Below are 19,973 nucleotides of genomic sequence, written 5' to 3'. Positions count from 1 at the left end.
ATTTGTTCATTAAAAAAAATCATCCTTTGAATGAAAATTTATTCAGGATTTAATCGTGGGTTGTAAATTGTAATTGTGAAATTAGCAAGCTTTGACTATGATACTATTTTAGCAGTGCATTTAATAAATTTAACCACCGATGGTAGCCTAGTAATTGGTGCAAACAAATTTGTAACTACCTCAAATTGTTTTTGGATGTAAATATAGTGAAGTAAAATTAATTTTAAAATGTCACTACAGGAGACACCTGAGTGGCTCAGTGGGTTAAGCGTCTGCTTCGGCTCCCATCACGATCCCAGGGTCCTGGGATTGATGCCCGCATCGCTCCCTGCTCAGCGGGGAGCCTGTTTCTCCCTCTGCTTGCCTCTCTCTCTCTTTTTCTGGCAGACAAATAAACAAAAAATCTTTAAACTGTCACCACAGGCAAAAGGTGGTTTTTCCTTGTCTTAATTATGATACGTATACTTTGAAGAAATCAGAAAAAAATGACAATTCCTTAAAGCTTCTCAAGATGTAATTGATGGCAAAGAATGAGAATACCTGTTGTCAACTGTTTAACACTCTGTTTGAAACTAGCCTAAACTTCAACAATCCTACTGAAAATTAGGAAACTTTGGTGGGAAAGGGGATCAGAGAAACAGAAACTGGCCACTCCTATTCACAGATCTTCTGGTACCTTCCAAGGAGCAGAGATATGAAAGGCTAATGGCCTCTTTCAATTTGACTATTGAAATCCCCAAGGATCTGGAGATCCCCACACAGAGCTGGCCTTTTGCACACTTACTTTAGTCTTGAAAAGTCGATGTTTGACAACTCTTGGATAATAATTTTTGCTTAATTGTGCTTTGAAGCCTGTGAATATACAATTTGCCGTTGATAAAAACTGAAGAAAATACTACTAGGTGATCTGTTTATTTTAGTAACATTTAGTTTCTAATTTTAGAAACCCCCCCTAATTTTTATGATGTGCTAGTGTAGTGATTGAGAGAAAAAGGAATCATAAAGGATTTACCCAGTTTTAAGGATTACAAAGAAATACTTTGGCATATCATTTTAAGCAGGTGAAGACATTTTGTAAAAGTAGCCTAGTGAAATTTGAGTTGTTATATCCTCATTAAGCAAGTTCCAAACAGGTAAAGACCCTGAAATATCATCAGGTTTCAAATTGTTATTCATTTAATCATTCATTCATTCCACAAATAATTTTTTAAGTGTCTATTATATACTAAGCACAGGTTAGACCCTAGGATTACAGTAATGAGTTAAACAGATAAAATTCTTTGCCCTTATGGAACTTAAAGGCTAGTGGGTGATTCAGGTAATAAATAATTTCACATATAACTGTAGATTATAATACAGGGTACAATGAAAGGGCTAACAAAGGGACCTAATTTAGTCTGGGGTTCAGAGAAGTTCTCCTTGAAGAAACAATAGTTTATTTAGTTTCTCAGACACTTAATAAACCAACGTGGCAAAATCAAATGAAAATGTTTCAATGGACAGAGTTTGGCACTACTTCTAATCCCATCCATCCATCCATCCATCCATAAAATAAGTTGAATCTAAATAAATTATAAGCAAGTTGAATGTCAAATTAGTTAATAATAATAAAGTACTACATATTCCAAAAATAAAATGATCAGTAAAACCGAAATCTATGTATGTCAATGTTGTTCATCATACTAATGTATTTTTTAAAGTGAAAATTTCAATGGCTTTAGAAAAAGCATTCTATAAAAAGAAAAATGCTATTAGTAAATTAGGAAAATAAAGAAATTTCTTAAACTAATGAGAGAGAGACATTTTTAAAGATCCTTCAGCAAATATATTTAATAATAAAACTTAAGAAAAATTTCTGTCAAAGTCAGAGGACCACAACTACTTGACACTGTCCTAGATGTCCCAGTCAATGCAATAAGAAAAGAAAGAAGCAGTATAAAGATTAGAGAATGTATCATTTAGACTAAATATCACTCAATTTGTTGTGGTTTGGAAATTAAAAGGTTGACCACATTGTTCACTTCTGAAAGGAAGAGAGAAACTAGTCATTATTTGCAAATAATATGTTAATCTTATCAAAATCCAAGGCAAGGAATGGAAAAACTAATTGAATGAATAAGATAATTCAGCAGAATTTTTTTGAGTAAGATAAAAAGGCAACATGAAAGAACTCAATAGTATTTCTTTATACCAATTTTTGGCAAGACAAGCAAAAATTATAAAATGTTAAGGAATTAATTTTTTTGAAAGTTAGACTTTTACAAAGAAATTATAAAACTTTTTAAAGGGTATAATAAGAAATTTGAATAAATAAAGATTATTATCAAGGATGAAAGGACACACTTTCATTCTTTCTTTTTTAAAAGATTTATTTACTTATTTTAGAGAGAGAGAAAGAGAGAATAAATGGGAGGGGCAAAGGGAGAGGGAGAAAGAATCTGAGGCAGATTCCACACACAGCACAGAGCCCGATGCGGGGCTTGATCCCACAACTCTGAGATCACAACCTGAGCCAAAACCAAGAGTCAGCCGCTCAACAGACTGAGCCACCCAGGCGCCCTGAAAGGACACGCTTTTGTATAAATATTTCATCAATTAAGCTGTAAATTTAATAAGATCCAATAAAGATTACAGAATGATTTTTTTCAGCAAGTTTGACAACGTGAATACAAAACTCATATAAAGAGGTCAAAGCACATGAATAGCTAAGGCAATTTCTGAATAGGAAACACAGGAGTCATACATTTCTTAAACAAATCAAAAACATCAGCCAAAAGGAAAAAAAATGTGGTAAATTTGACTACATTAAAATTAAAATGTCTACGTAAAGACACTGTAAACAACATTAAAAGAGATGCAACTGACTGGGAAAGTCTTTTTGGTAATAATAACAACTAACGAAGGCTTAACAGTTAACAGATAACATCATACTCAATGGTGAAAAACTAAGAGCTTTTCCTCTAAGATCAGGGATAAGATAAGGATGTCCACTCTCATCACTTTTATTCAACATAGCACCGGAAGTCCTAGTCACAGCAATCAGACAAGATAAAGAAATAAAAGGTATCCAAATTGGTAAGGAAGAAGGAAATCTTTCACTATTTGCAGAAGACAAGATACTATATATAGAAAACCCTAAAGACTTCACCAAAAAACCACTAGAACTCATAAATGAATTTAGTAAAGTCACAGGATACAAAATTAATATACAGAAACTTGTTACATTTCTGTACACTGCTAATGACCTTTAAACCTATAAATATCAATATAAATAGATATCAAAAGCAATGCTGAAAAAGAAAAGCAAGATGTTGATACATATAATATGCTATTTATGTGTACAGAAGACAACAATCTTGCATGTGTTTTATGCTTATCTCTTATGTATGCATAGCATTTAAAAGCATAGGCATATTATATGTATACAGAAATATACGTACACATATTTTAAGTAGTCATATGTAAAACTACTTATCAATCTATTTGAGAATAGACTGGAAGGAAAAAGCACCTCAAACATATCAGAAGAGAGGGGTGTGGGGAGCAGGGAGGTAATAACCATGGGGACAGGGTTTAAAGGAGACTGACCTATATCTATAGTGTATTATTTCTTAATTAACAAACAAAAGGCTGAGAGTCAATGAGACAAAATATTAACAATGTTTAATTCAGAATGACCGAATAAGAGATTTCCTATATTACTCTTTGTAATTTTTTCTCCTTTGACTCTCAAAAGTAAGCACAATTTAGAAAATATACTTATAAATTCCTTTTCACACAATGTAAACATGCAGTTCAAATGCTCAAAGTGTATTTGGAATTTTCTTTTCTAAAGGTCTCTGATTAGAATAATCAGGCATCTTTCTGGTTAGGTATGGAAAGGGAAATAGAAGAAAGAGTCCAAAGCCCAAATTCATTATGGGCATTCCCTGAGTTCTTTCTAGAGAACTGATCCCCACGGTGTGGAGGTGGAGTGGGGGGGGGAAGAAAGGTTACCCCCAGCGCTTTCTCCCTACATCCCTGCAGACTCCTCTGGCAGAGCATAGACATGATGCATTAATGGGCAGAAGGAGTAAGAAATGAGAGAAAATAAGGAGATTCCAGCTCCCTTGAGGCTTAGGCAAGAAGTCATTGACAAGATATATCACACTCTTTCTATGTAAGAGGCCACGAAGGTAAAAAGCTCTCATGAGACATAATGATGTAAAAGAGAGAAGTTAATATAATGCAGAAGATGGAAGTCCACCCCTCCAGAAAGTCTTCTTGTGCATGCCCGTCCATGCTGACTTTAAACTCTGAGCAACAATGGTAGACTACTCCACCCAGCATCCAGCATATACTGTTAGAGGGTTACAGGCCAAGAGAGATTAGGCTACTACTTCTTTGAGGCTTCAGCACACTAAAAATGATAAAATTAAAAATAAACTTATATAATTGTATTATATAAGTGTTCATGATTAACAATAATGCTGTTGATACAAATTATACTAAAATATAAGTATGGTAGTCATCACAACTATAAATTATGAAAACATATCAATTCATAGTGCACTATGTTAGTCTGTTCCAATGATGGGACAAAAAAATGTAAAGGTCTATGATGAATGTCTTTGTCTTTTAATCCTACTAGTATCTCTGTGGCTGTATGTAATATTGCAGTAGAAGACAATGCCAAAAATCTCCAACTGAGTTCCTTCATGAATAAGGGATCAGGCCTAAGTGGCCTTCTTTGGCATCCCTCCCCTCTCTCCTTGTTTTAAGTTCTGCTCCTGGGGGACCACTTGAGGGGAATGACTGGGTCTTATTAGTTGAGAGGATGCAGAGAACCAGAGCAGGACTTTGGCTAGACCAGTGGAAACCTGGCACATCCTACCAGTCAACTGGATGGAAAGGTCAAGTTCAGAAAGGATGACATAAAGCAGAGAGGGGCAGGAAGGTTCCATAGGTCCAGGCAGGTAAGATGCTCAGAGCAGAGATGTGTGCCTGGTCTAACCACCCTACACAGAGCCTGGTGGCTCACGGATTATGGTGGGATGCATAATGTGTGGGTGGGCTGAACTTTAAACCACTTTCTCTCTGTAAATCGTGGTCTAACCTGCACTTTTTATTCTCATATTTCACTTTTCTAAAGCCTTTATTTTATAAGTCTTAACAACGGTCATGTTCACATTTACTCTGAGAAAGTGTTGAAGATGTGCTCAAACACAGCGGTGGCTTCCCCTGGGACCCCTACCCCATGAAAACACATATGCTGCCATCAAACCAAGCTTCTGACTTAAAGTCTGGGGAAGGAAGCAGCACGGATCAAGTAGTTAGGCTAATAGAGGAGGGCCAAAAAAGAGGGAAGAATTAAGGAATAGTGAGCTCTGGACAAATAGAGACAAAATCCTAAGCCACAGTCTGTGAACTGTGAGGATCCAGGTGTAGGGCACCAGCAGTTGAAGGTAGAGTTCGATAGTCACCAAAGTTTCCCCATATCCCTGTAGCTGAAGTCCAAAGGTGGTGTGAATGTTGTGGCTCTCAAGGGCAGGTGGAGGAACCATACAATTCCCATAATGTACACATCTCTTATGAACTCATCCAAAGCAGAAAATGTATCACCAGGCCTATTAAAGGTCCTCTATTTTTAAAGTATTATTAAAAGTATAATAAAACTCGAAAATAGCAGAGCCTCCAGGGAGTGTGTATGAGCAGACTGTGAAATAATCTGACCGAAGGGTCTTTATGGTTGTCATTTGACAATATTTTCCTCACCTGGAAACCCAGAATGCTACACCATTACTGAAAATGGAAGAGAAAGGCCCAGGGCATCCCATTCCCAGGAGATAATTTATATGAGTTCTAACAAAAAGAGAGAAAATTGAAAAAAAAAAAAGCATAAGATGTTTTTCAGTCTTGGCTTTCTACAAGGTCAAGAGAATTGTTGCACGCTTGCTACTTTGTTATTAGAAAGTGGAGGACATTCTCCTCCCAATTCTCCCAAGTGAGTAAGAGAAAGTTGCAACTGGATGCCATCCCTGTATTGGGAGGCCTGTAACATCAAGGAAGAGAAAAGAAACCAAGTTATGTTGCCAACATTTCAATTTGATAAATCTTTTGTTGTCAGCTCTTTCTAACTTGGGGAAATGGGGCAGAGGAGGAAAGTGGGAGAGAGAATAGGAAGAAGAGCCTTCAGGGGTCTGGAAGACAGAAAGTTCATCTGCAAAAGTGGAAACCAATGTGAATTGTATCTGGTTATAATTTAATATAATCTTGAAGAGAAAATAAAGCAACTTTGATAAAAACAAAACAAAAAGCAAACTACTTAAATTAATTTGGACCCTGGTAAGAAAAATGACTCCCTTGACCTTTAGCTTAAAAGTCCTTAAAAAAAAAAAAAAAGAAGGACGGGTTGCTTGGGTAGCTCAGTTGGTTAAGTGTCTGCCTTCTGCTAAGGTCATCATCCTGAGGTCCTGGGATCGAGCCCCGCATCGGGCTCCTTGCTCAACGGGGAGTCTGCTTCTCCCTCTGCCTCTCCTCTTGGCTTGTGCTCTTTCCCGCTCTCTCTCTCTCTCCCCCAATCTCAAATAAATAAATAAAATCTTAAAAAAAAAAAAAAAGGGCAGCGCAAAAGGAAGCCTATTTTGCAGGGCAAGTTTCTGTGAAAAGTTAGTTGCCAGTCAGATTTTAACAGAATAATACCCGAAATTTCTGGTTTCTTCCTCTGTGTCATTTTGGGTTGCTGTCATCAAACACAACCAAACCTAAGTCTTGGCACCTATACAATAACCACATAAAATTTTCATTTAGAAAAAGTACTTTAAAAAATTCCCTCTTATTCCTCAAAAAGTCAAAAGTAGAACTACCCTATGATTCATCAATTGCACTAGTAGTTATTTACCCAAAGGATACAAAACCACTGATTCAAAGGGACACATGCACCCTGATGTTTACAGCAGCATTATCAACAATAGCCACATTATGGAAAGAGCCCAAATGTCCACTGACTGATGAGTGGATAAAGAAGTTGTGGTATATATACAGAATGGAATATTGCTTAGCCATAAAAGAGAATGAAATCTTGCCATTTGCAATGACGTGGATGGAGCTAGAGTGTATTATGCTGAGACAAATACCATATGATTTCAATTATATGTGGAATTTAAGAAATCAAACAGATGAATGTAGGGGGAAAAAAGAGACAGGCAAACCATAAAAGAGACTCTCAACTATAGACAACAAACTGATGGTTACCAGAAGGGATGTGGATAGGGGGTAGGCTGAATGGGTGATGGGTATTACGGAGGCACTTGTGATGAGCACTGGGTGTTACATGCAGTGATGAATCACTAAGTTCTACTCCTGAAACTAATATTATGCCATATGCTAACTAACTGGAATTTAAATAAAAACTTGAAACAAACAAAATTCCCTCTTATAATTCTCAATCAGTGAGTTGAAGATTCAATTTAAAGGACTTATAACAATGAAATCACCCCCAAACACTCACCCAATACTGGGAAGAACTGGCTAACTACAGGTTGAGAATCCGGTTGGCATTTTCAACAATTCAGTGCTAATAAAGAGCCCCACGTTCACAACAAAAGAAAGACCCAAAGGCACTTGAACATGGCTTCGATCATTTTCTTGCATGGTGCTCCAGACATGACAGCCCTTGGCCACACACCCAGCCCTGCGTAGAGGAGTCCAGTGGAGGTAATTTCCATGCCTTCTCCCCACTCAGACTAACAAAGGGTTCTGTGTGCAGGGCTTCGACCTGAAAGCAGACTGGGGGATGGCCTTGACACAAGCATTTAAACAGTCTGAAAGGGACTTTTCAGATTAATCAGTGTGAGAAGGTTTGGGACCATGTCTGTCCATTAATTTATGCATTTCTATGTTTTCAAAACCTCATAAACAAAAAATTAAAGCAAGTAAAGCCCGGTGATAGTACAAGATTTAATTTTTTCCCCCTAAGATGATGGGGCTTAATAGGAAAAATGCTTCAAGGAGCTTTGTTTAAAAAAATTCATGAGATCACCTGATCTTTTATCAGGTCTCCCATTTGTTTCTATGAGGCTATGAGACCATGTGTTGTTGTTATTATTTTAAGGAGGCCTCATGCCCAGCATGGGGCCCAATGCAGGGCTCATACTCATGAGCCTGAGATCAAGACCTGAGCTGAGATCAAGAGTCAGACACTTAACTGACTGAGCCACTCAGGTGCCATGTGACTGTGTGTTATTTTGAAATCACTGAATTCCAGAAATTCTTATGGAAGCCCCGTTCCTCCATTCTCCCTCCAAAGTAACTATGGACAGAAAGGAAGTGGATGTGACAAAATAAAAACACATTGCAGAAATTTAAATTCAAAAAGGATTCCATCTAGAAGAGACCACAGAAACAAATGAGACCGACGGTTCTCAGATCTGATTGCACAGCAGAATTACCTATTTAACGTTACTACAGCCCTTTTATTTCAACGCAGCTTTCTTAAAATACATCTGTGATTATTTCTTCTGTTTCAAATCTTCTCATCTATCCCTCCCATCTTACTGCCACTGCCACATTTAGCTATGGGAATACCTAGACTTCTTAGGATTGTTTTTCATTCTCTCTCCTGTTTGGGATCAACACCTCTCTCAACTCTTTCTCTTTTCATATGAACATCTACAGAGTTTTTTAAGACTCTCCTCCACTTCATGGATTCTAATGCTACAATATTTATTGCTTCTAATGCAGAATGTAATTAATAGCAATTTACATTTGTTTTTATTGTATTTTTAAGGTTGATATATTTATTATAAAATAATTTAAAATATTAAAACTTCATAAATATAAATACTAGATAGTACACAGCGAAGGACACAAATAAGAAAATGTTCAAAGAAATGCAAAATTATCTAAATACTGTTTTCTTGTGTATCAAAGTAGCAAAGACTCTTAAATGTGTGATGCTTAATGAAATGAAATAGGCATTCTTGGGAGTTTTGAGTAGGACTGTAGACTATTACCACACTTCGAAATACAATTTGACAATATATGTCAGAAGGCTTTACATTAATTTCCTAAACCTAGCATTCATTGCCAAGGGAAAAAAGAGTCACTCAATTTGCATCTCTTTCTTCCTTTATAAATTTCTGCTCCTTCATCATAATAGCCATGACTTTGTGCATCCCGTTAGAATTCCAATAAATGTTTTTGACTTTTTCTGGTCTCTCTATTATATCACTTTTGGGGGTATACATATCTTCTGAGTCCTCATCAAGGAAGAGTCCTGATTTTCACAGGCTCCAAAGTGAGGATCATAATAGCACCTACTTCACAGCATTATGTAAATTAAGTGAATTTTCAAGTGGAAGGCTGGGGTTGACTAGTTGCTTGGAAAATTTCTACTGGTTCACTCTATAACTGGAGCCCAAGTTCTTGATTATCTGGGAAGCTGGTATGATGCAGCAATAGTCTGTTTCCCAAATATGCTCACATTGCAAGGAAAAGTCATCATGTACAAATGGCATGCCGAGCACGCTCTGCAGCTGCCTGGGAGCATGATGGTGACCTTCTGTAAAAGAGGAAATGGAGGAAGACCAGGACATAAAGGCTTTAAGGGGAGACACTTCCCTGTTTTTGCTAAGGGATGCCATCATCAAAAGGCAATGGAGACTGGAGAAGTTACCCTGTTGCATGGGGGCTGGTGTTGTGTGCCTCATCCTAGGCAAGAAAGTACTGCTGAACTGTGAATTTAGCTGTCTTCCATAGACTATCTTAATGTTTAGGCCTTATTTGCCTGACTTCATGGGCTCTTCCTAGCATTCTTGGTCCTGGCAGATTTGTCCCATCACAAAGGGCAAAGAAAGACACATTGTTGGACACCTGGGTGGCTCAGGTGGTTAAGCGTCTGCCTTCGGCTCAGGTCAAGATCCCAGAGTCCTCAGCAGGAAGCCTGCTTGTCCCTCTTCCTCTGCTTCTCCACCCCTCCCCACTCATGCTCACTCTCTCTCAAATAAATAAAATCTTTGAAAAAAAAAAGACACATTGTTTCTTTCCAACTATGCCATGTCAGCCCTATTTAATTTAGTTCAGTTAGCATAGAGTTGGAATTTTTCAAAAGAAACTTGAATTGGCAATCAGAAGGAAAAAAAACCTTACAAAATAAAAGCATACAGAATGGGCTGGTTTATAGAGTTTCTTCTAAGATTTTCTCTCCCTCTCTACTTCCCTTTCTCCTTTCCTTAGTATTTTTTTTCCTTTCTATTTTCTTCTTGATATTACCATGCCGGTCCGTGGGAAGTCAAGGTCGAAGAAGAGGCTTGACTTTCTTCCCCTAATTTAGCTGCAGCTGAGCCAAGCTTTGCTGCTGCTTATAGCCCACTGAATTCTAGAGCCATTTAGAACTTCAATCCTAGGTATGCCAGTCTCATTTCTGCTCATTTTAGTCTGAGTCCCTCTTTGAGATTCTCCATATCCCTTCCACCTTACTTTTCTGTGACATTTGCAGCAGCTCAGCAATGTACTTGCATTACTCCTAACTGCCACCAGGTGGTGTCTAATGCTGGATCCCATAGTTAACATATTTATTTTAAATAAGTCTATGATGAAGTCAATTTTGTTTTCACCATAAAAATATACCCTTCAAATAGAATGTAAAGTCGTTAACCATTCATTGACTACCAGATCTTGCATAATGACAACAAACGTTTGTGTCATGCTCTATCATTGACCAAGTATGTTCACATTCTTTCCTTTCATGTTTCCGATAGTTCTTTAAGGCAGTATGGCAGGTATTTTCATTTACAGATGACAGAAAGGGTGGGTTATACGGGCCAAGGTCACACAGTTACTAAGCAGTAGAATAGGGATAAGGCCTGGTTCAATCCAAGCAACTTGTTCAACGCTGTGCTGTGACGACGTGAATAAAGAAGAAACACCAGGAACAGGTTTTAAAACCCCAGTATTATACACCTCCACAAAATTAGCATCCTCCTTATTGCTTTTAGGAAACTGTTGAGGTTATGTTCTGGGTGTGGCATCTACATTTTCCATACATTCTATGGCTGAGACCCACATAGCACTCACCTGTCTACTTTGCAGCTTTAGATGAAATGTTAATTGCAGTTGTAATCTTCATTTCTGAGTTCAATACTTTCTTTTTTGTCTTATTTTGTACAATGAGAGGCTGCCCCTCTTCCTTTATTTCCTTGAACAATAAGGATCCCTAAACATGACACGTATCTCAAATGATATGTTAACACATGATTGTTTCTTCCTCAGTCAGGAAAAAAAAATTGCCTAGTAACCAAGTTGCTATGTTCTCTTAGGAAGCTCAGCTATTGTCACGGAATGCTCAGATCTATCTTTTCTTCTTAAAGGGTCCAAACCCATATCTTCCTTACAGGGAATTTTATGATGATTTTAAAATAAATTTTAAAAGCAGTTAAAATGTGATTTCCTTATGACCATCCGCTCATGGATTAACTCATGGCAAGCCAGTAAGATCATAAGTGTACTTAAAAAAAATAGTAGTCATAGCAATCTTTGTTTATTGATCACTCACTGGCTTATAGACATTCTACTGCCCATTTAAAATTTTTTTGCAGCTCATTTCATCTTTACAAAAACTTTACACAGTAGATACCTTTATTATATTTTATGGTGAAAGAATTTATGTTTAAAATTAGCCAGCTGGACTGAGTTCAGGTAATCCCAAGCTTGTTGGCATCCTCCAAAACATCATAGAGGCTAGTGAAACATATGCCTTCTACCTTCCATCAGGCCCAATCAGGGTATTGACCTTGGCCATATCAGTATCATAGACCTTCTTCATACCCTGTTTGATCTGGTGCTTGTTGGTCTTCACAAGTGTAATGAACACGTGTGTGCTGTTGTCTTCTATCTTCTTCATGGCTGACTTGGTGGTCAGGGGAGCTTGATGGCGGAGTGGCCAAACTTGTTTCTCCTGGGAGCTCTCTAATGAAGATACTTGGGCTGCCTTTGGAGCTGCAGTTTCTTGGGCTGCCTGAAGATAGGTGACATGCTGATCTGCCATGTGTGTGTGTGTGTGTGTGTGTGTGTGTGTGTGTGTGTGTACGTGTGTGTGGCTGTGGACATCTTTCTGCACCTTTCTTGGCCTTCAAAGCCTTTGTTCTGGCTTCGGCTGTGAGAGGCATGGGGGCTTCCTCCTTTGCTTTTGGCACCATCTTCTCAAAAAGTCATAGATAACTTTATTATCTGCATTTTCCAGGTAAAGAAACTGGGGATTAGAGAAGTTCAAAGCCTAAATTCAGAGTAAGCGATAGAGCTGGGATGTAAACTGGTTCTGCCAGAACACGGATCTTAGGCTTCCTGACTTCATGTGTGCTCATCTTTAGGCTTCTTGGGTCTGAGAATAAGCCAGCCCAATTCTTTATTCTTCTAACTAATTAATAATAAGCATCCCTATCACTCCCTTTGTTTTTTCAACCATCACCACCCCACCTTCGGATGCTGCTTATAGCAGGGAAAATCTGTGCAAGGCAGCTCAGGAGAAATGGAGTCTAATAGACTCATGCTAGTGATTTTGCTCGATAATTCTAGGCTTTTAGAGAAGCTTGATGTCAGAAATCTACTTTCCGTATTCCCATAATCTTAGAATGTAGGTGAAGGAAGATACCTCATGAAAGAAAGAAACCTTTGTCCAACAGCCATCATTCCCCATTCCCTCCTCTCTAACTTTAGAAGGAAAGAGAGCTATCAGGATACAGTATAGCTTACAGAGTCTCATGAAAAGCTGAACAACCAGGCCTCAGGAAAGGCAGGAAATAAAGGCTGGGAATCGAGCAGGAAGAGTGGATGGACTTTTTCTTCACAGGGATGCCAATGGATGGCTCAGCATTCACATCTTCCCTCTGTGTCTCCACTTGGGTAACAAATTCAATAGAAGGAAACAAAATGGTCCAGACTGGCTGCCCTCTAACTGTATACATACATGGATATTCCTCTAACTGTGACCACTAGGAGACCTCTGTTCTGGGGTGTTAGTCAGGGAAAACCAACTAACCAACAAACAATAACAAAAACCCAGAAGTCCAACCCCTTGTTGATCTGGGGGAAGCAGTTTCAGTGAAGATGCCATATTGCATCAGGGAGTGAGGGGGAGGTGAGAAAATACAGACAACACAGGGAGCCTTATACTTTCAATAAGTCTGTCCAAAGGCAGCAAGATGTAAACTGACCGTGTGTGGGGTTAAGGGTAGGAGAGGCTTTTGTGAGTTTGTCTTTAAGATATGGTATCCTTGAAGACCTTTGTGGGCTGAGACTTGGGAGACAAAAGTAAAGGTCATTCATGGAGCAAGTTACAGAAGAAGGTAGGTAAGACTGCTGGTATTGGAAACACAGGAGGAGAGCTTAGCTTTTGAAAGTAGGAGCTTAGCTTTGAAACACTTTTCTAAACAGAGGGAAGTTGGCAGGGTAAGGGGAAAGGAAAGATTTTCTATTTCTATTTCTCAGTGAAATAGAACATGAAGCAATCTGCAGATAGAGAGGTCTATGAGAGGTCTACGGAGTAGGGACTTAACATGGGTGGTGAATGTCTGTGAGACTTGCTACAGGGTCTGTTCGCTAAGACAGCGGAGCAAAGGAGAAGTTCAGCTGAGCTTGAAACCACGATTGCTTATTTTTCCACCTTCCTCCCATTGCCTGTTTTGTTTTTTGGTTTTTTTTGACATTTTATTGCTTACTGGTCACTCTCCCAAAGGGTGAACAAAGAAAGAAAATAGAAGTGGGAAGCCAAATGTTGCAGATCACCCTGGATGGCCAGACCTTAAAATTTCTGCTTAAGTTTTCGTGGGGGTGGAGGATGGGGTGGGGACAGCAGTACTTGTTAGGTTATCATTAGACCTTCATCATTCATGCTTCTCCATTATAATTCCTAGCCCATGGATGTTGGTTGGTCTTACCACTCTCTGGGACTTGGAGCCCCTGGTTCAGAGGATGAGACAAGAGTGTGGCACATCCCCTCAGGTGTAACTTTATCACCCAAGGGTATACCAGGTTGGCAGTACGTAAGTATTTGGTATTGTCATGGAAGTACCAAAGAAGGCAGTTTATATGGCTTCAAGGCAGAGTTGTCATAACAGCCAGTACTGACCTTCTATCCCTGCAAAGGACACCCTTGGCAAGACAAAGATCTTGTGGATTTAAGGCAAGGTAATCCTGTGTGAGATACCAAACAAGATTTGCCCTCTTTGAGCCTTTAAAACTGAGTCTCCACTCTTGGCTTCAGAATGACTAGAATCAAAACATCACAGACCTTCTAGACAGCACAGCCAAAAAAGCATAATTTCAAATTGGACTCTGATGGGAGAAGCCTTAGAAGATGTAGGAATTAGATTAAACAGACCTGAGTTAGAACCCTTACCCCACCACTTCCTGTGTGCCATTGGGCAAATTACTTATTCTCTCAGATCCTATTTTTTCATAAATAAAAGAGTAATTTTATGATTAAATTAAATATGTGGATGAAAGCATTATATAGTGAGCTTGGCACATGTTATGTGCATAACAAGTGTTTCAAAAAATGGATTATGATACCTAGTTTGATTAAAAATTACAGGTAGGCATCACTCTTAGAATCAGCTAAAAGATTCCTGCTAAATTCCTCTGTGGACACAATGTAATACAAATTCAAAGTATAAAAGAGTTCACCTATCAGAAAAATACAGCAGAAGCAACAACAAAAATCACAAACAACAAATAAGCAAAAAAACAATAGGCTCCTAGCAATTCATAAAAACAAGTTGATCCTCCTAGAGACTGGGAATGAGATTCAAACTGACAAGGACATGTTTTGATAAAGCAATGAAAGTACATACAAAAAAAATGCGAATGCTACTATCAAACACCGCATTGATTGAATTGCACCACTGTTAAGGAACCTTCCTACCTCAATGCCATTCCTCTGCTTTCTATTCTTCTTTCATTAGTGACCCCCCCCCCCGTGAAACTTAGCTCCAGTGAACTTGGATTCCTCGCCCTGTCTTCCCAGTTTTGCATTCTTGCTCATGTCATTCCATTTATCTAGAATTCCGCCTCCTATGTACAACCCTGCCAATTTTCTCACCCTTCAAAAATTGATCAAATCTCAGCTATTGTGTAAAGCCTTCCTTGTCCATACCTCCTCAGAGGGACCATTCTCTGCACCAAAATCCCAGGGTACTTCTCGTCTATAGAACTAATTTGTCCAGCTTGTGGGCATTTGTCGTTCTTGTGGGCTGCTCAGCCTCTGAACACTTTTCCTATGTTTGGAGGAAGCAGAACCTGCCTCCTCCTCTGGAAGCTGAAGATGCTTATACTCTTTCCAAGCCTCCCTTCCAGTTAAGATAAGGACCCGTGATGGAGGCCGAGCCAATCAAATGCACTCACTGGTACTCTGAAGTAGAAGCCAGTGGTGTGAAGAAGCAGTGGAGGGTGATGCCTGTGGACACAGCTGTGTGCCTTCCCCAGGTCAGCGATGGCAACGATTCTAGCGGCGATGGCCACTGCATGCATTGTCTGCGCCCAGTGGTGGCAGTGGCAGGTTTTCACCAAACTAGCTCCATGGCATGATTTGGGCTGCTATGGCTAATCACCTCTAAGCCTGATTCTCCAGTTTTGCTGGAGGTCTAGGCCTAGAACAGATTTCAGCATAGTACACAACAGAAGACAGCTTAAAATGAACGCAAGGCCTCTCCAAGAATTGTTCACTGCTTGTCTTGCTCCTTAGAATCTTGCCACCAGCAATATCATAGGCCTTCTTTCTCCTTAGGGCTCTGTCCACAGGGGGGCTTGTGGTGACATTTCTGAATGTTGCAGTGTTTGCTGTTGTTGTTGTTTTTTAAGATTTATTTATTTATTTGACAGAGAGCAAGCATGGGGGAAGGGGCAGAGGGAGAGAGAGAGTCCTCAAGCAGGCTCCCCACTGAGCATGGAGCCAATGTGGGGCTCGATCCCAGGACCCTGAGATCACGACCTGAGCTGAAATCCAAAGTCAGCAGCTTAACTGACTGAGCCACCCAGGTGCCCCTGCATGTTGCTGTGCTTAAGGAAAATGCTGACATTTGGGAGGGAAGAAGAGATGCTAAAATAGTCTCATATAATGAAGAATTGTCTGGCATCTCATGCCACTTTCAAATGTCCCCTGGGCATTCATGTAGGTAAAAATAAATCCTGTACATAATTATCTGAACCTAGAATCTAACTCTGTTTTTTTTAATATGAAAACAAAAAATCTGTGACTTTTTGAGAGAAGGTTGCATTTGGTTTGGAACTTCCCCAAGAGTCCTTCACTATTTAGGGAAATCACATCAAAGATGGCAACCTTGCTCAATGCAACACACAAAGGTTCAGAGTGCAATTGTCATTGCTGTATTTGCTGGCTTCTGTGATTAGTGCAAGCATCTGACACCTTCATTACGGATTCTCTAGTGTCCTCCTAGACAAGCATTTGCATATTGAATACATATTTTTATGTATTTCATAAATTACTTCCTTTTTATTTCTCCTTTATTCTATAGTTAGGGAGGTACACTGGAATTTTAGAGAAGAATGAATTTCATTTCATGATAGTCAAAGCGACACGCTAAATTACTTATTATAAAAATGAGGTGTTTGATCTAATAGGGTTGCAAACCATGGCTCTAAAGCCCTCTCTTATTTTTCCACAATCTTCTAGCTTACCCCCTCCCACCAGTACATTACCAAACATCCACTGATGTAGAATTTAGAGTGTTATTTACTTATTTTTAGGTAGCATATTTTTCTTCTTGCTACATATATGAATAGCTTTCGAAAATAGCTCTATTCTTGCTGAGCTACAACCATAACATCTTGGTTGATATTGATTAAAGGTCTAATGGTCCATTTTAAATGCTGATAAAAGGGGGTGGAATAGGCTTTAAAACTAGCAGACTCCTGGGAGCTCAAATCTGTGGAAACTTTATTGGGTGTAAAGGGCATATGGAGACCCAGCCCACACTCTGCCCTTATTGACCATGTGAGGGAACAACCCTTTGCTTCAACCCCAGGTGCTTAAAAGAATTTGAGCATAAATAGGCATGAGATTTGAAAAAGGAAAGAGTCTCATTATATCCTGCCTGTTACCAACCATAGAATTCCAGCTGGTGAACTTCTGAGCAGAATGCACTATCTGGCAGTCACTTTCTAGTGAGACCAGCGAGACTCCTGAGGACAAGGGGTCCTCAGTCAGCTTGAGTGCTGACTGCGGACAGAGTCCTGCTCCAGCCAACAGTGCCCAGAGGCTTTCTCACCTGTTTCAGGCTCCTCCTGAATGATAAGAACTATGAAGATAATATTCTAGGGAGAATATTTCTTGACATTAAAAAAAAACACTTAACATCTGGGCCTCATAATATTTTTTTAATAGTAGCCTCCTTGCTGGTTATATATATATATTCCTATATGTTTTTTTCAAAGGGCATCAGAAAAATGCCTTTCAAAATCTGATCATCTTGGTATGCAGAAGCAGCATCTGAAGATTTTCTGAATTGAATCAAACTGTAGGTACTTAAAAGGGGAGCTATGATTTTTGAAGAAGACTGATTTTTAATCACTTGGAAACTGCATGAATTAACATGATTTCCAAAATCAACAGCCTAAAACTTTAATTTTATTACTCAAGAAATAAATCCTTGACAGATGGTCCATGGGAGTGACACAAATGTCCTGGAGATTTTAATCATACAAAAGTGAACTGTAAAGCCCTATGAAGATGAAAAGTATTTTAGGATATGTTACTAATTGTCACAGCCACCCAGGAAATAATTTAGTACAAATTCACCAACAATACAATGAATATACTGTGAAGCTATATGTCCATACTGTAACAGCTACTTGCTGAAAAAAGAACAATGAAAAAAACTAGGCAATTTCTTAGGACACTCATTAATAACTGATTTTTTAATGGATTTTACCTGTCTGATGTTGAGTCAATCACATAAAACCTGAGTGACCAAAAAAAAAAAGTTTTTTTTTCAAGTATGTCACCTTTATATCCTGGAAATCTTTGCTCAAGATGTGTTTCGAGGGATGCCTGGTGGCTCAGATGGTTAAGTTTCTGCCTTCAGCTCAGGTCATGATCCCAGGGTCCCGGAATCTAGGCCTGCATCAGGCTTCTTACTCAGCAGGGAGCCTGCTTCTCCCTCTTCCTCTGCCTGCTGCTCCCCCTGCTTGTGCTCTCTCTCTCTCTGTCAAGTAAATAAAATATTTTAAAAAATTAAGAAAAAAAAAAAAGATGTGTTTCAAGCCGCACTAGAGAGACTCAAAGAATCCTTTTATACTAAGCATCAACTATTGCTCTATCATTTTCAGATGATTGGGTCACTTGGTACCCCCTCATCATCGTCTGGTTACCTCGTTGTCTTTGCTCAATTGCTAACCAGGAAGTGATCTGGTGCTTTGTCTCTGCCTTCTTGTTTTCATAGTCCCCATAATGACCTCTTTCTTTTTCGTTCTTGTCAGTTTCTCTGACCAACTTGCAGCTCCCAAGACTGTGCAAAGCTGACTTTCACTTTGTGAGAACTCCCTAAGACTTGCTGTGGTACAGATGCCTCCCTTCCAGGAATTCAGCAAGGCGTGATAACTTGTTTTCTTGACTCACACGCTGACTCAAATAGTTATTATGCATGGTATTTGGGGGATGTTGGGAAATACAAAGATGAATCTGCCTCATTTCCAGACCTCAAGAAACTTACATTATGTTACGTAGGAAGGAAACAAGATGTGCTAAATGCTATAGAACTACAGTGTCCAATAGAATAGCCACTAGTTACCGATAACTGGCATTTGCATGTGGGTAGTTGGAATTGAGATGTAGTATAAAATACACACTGAATTTTGAAGATTCAGTGCAAAAAAAATGCAAAGCATCTCATTAATATTTTTATATTGATTATATGTTGAGGTGATAATGTTTTAGATATACTGGGTTAAATAAAGAATATAATTAATTTAACCTATTTCTTTGCACTTTTTATATATGGCTACTAGAAAATGTATAATTACATATGTGGCTAGCATTGATATAGAAGTTTAGAGAGAAGTGGAGGAATACTTCGTGTGTGGGGGGGGGGCAGGGAAAGATGGTGAGCAGATAACCATCCAAGGGGAGGTGGCACTTGAACTAACTTCTGCACATGCCGATGGAGCAGAGATCTCAGCCAAGAGTAGAGGCAATGCTGTGTAATGGGCAAGGCATAATCTCTGGCTCACATTTCAGCTCCTCTTAGAAGCCCTGTGACCTCTCTAACTCTCAATTTCCATGTGAAAAAAAAATTGGAGCTAGTGATGCCTATCTCATAAGACTGATCGTGATGAGGATTATAATGAGATAATGTATACAAAGAGATTAGTACAGTGCATAGAACAAGAAAAAGCACTCAATAAATTATATCTAAATTTACTAGTATATGGTATATCAGCAGGGTTCTAAGATGATTTAAAGGATGTTAAACTGACATTTAACATAAAAGCCATTTCCCCAGCTACTGTGCCAGAAATGCCACCATTAAAGTCTTGTCTCTCTTTTTAAATCATTGCTTATAATCTGAGTGAATCCCAAATTCTATACAACGCATATTCAGGAACAGAGAAAACAAGATAGATTTTCCAGTTGATTTTCACTATTCCTATTCCATTGCTGACTTTATTACAGTTTATAACCTTTTTTATTTTTATTTTTTGTGCAGAGAAGAAGGTTGGAAGTATTAGTGGGCTATTTTTTTTTTCTTTTCCCTGTTGATATTCTTGACCATTGGACAATATTCAGTGGCCCACATCTAGCTTCATCAAAATTATGGAAGGAAACTAGGGCAAATTCCAAGAATGATTGGGTTGTCATTACCTTAGAATGCAAAAGAAAATCAGCATATCCCTAAGTTCCCATTAAAGCAATCCTTAGAAGGGCTTTATGACAGTCTGATACTTTACTGCAATATTCTGAAAAACTAATATTTTTCAGATAT

The 19,973-nt window shown here is 38.7% G+C and overlaps 1 protein-coding gene and 1 pseudogene across 2 annotated transcripts in view; both read right to left on the bottom strand.

The window, feature by feature from the left end:
• Positions 1-19,973, bottom strand: part of STK39 (serine/threonine kinase 39) — a 441,956-nt gene that overhangs the window by 394,465 nt on the left and 27,518 nt on the right. The gene's annotated exons all lie outside the window — the stretch shown is intronic.
• On the bottom strand, positions 11,673-12,176 carry LOC121104263 (annotated as a pseudogene).

This window comes from Ursus maritimus, unplaced genomic scaffold (assembly GCF_017311325.1).
Source record: "Ursus maritimus isolate PB19 unplaced genomic scaffold, ASM1731132v1 scaffold_1, whole genome shotgun sequence".
NCBI lineage: Eukaryota > Metazoa > Chordata > Mammalia > Carnivora > Ursidae > Ursus > Ursus maritimus.
Note: the sequence above shows the minus strand (reverse complement) of the source record. Positions and strands in the feature narration are given on the sequence as shown.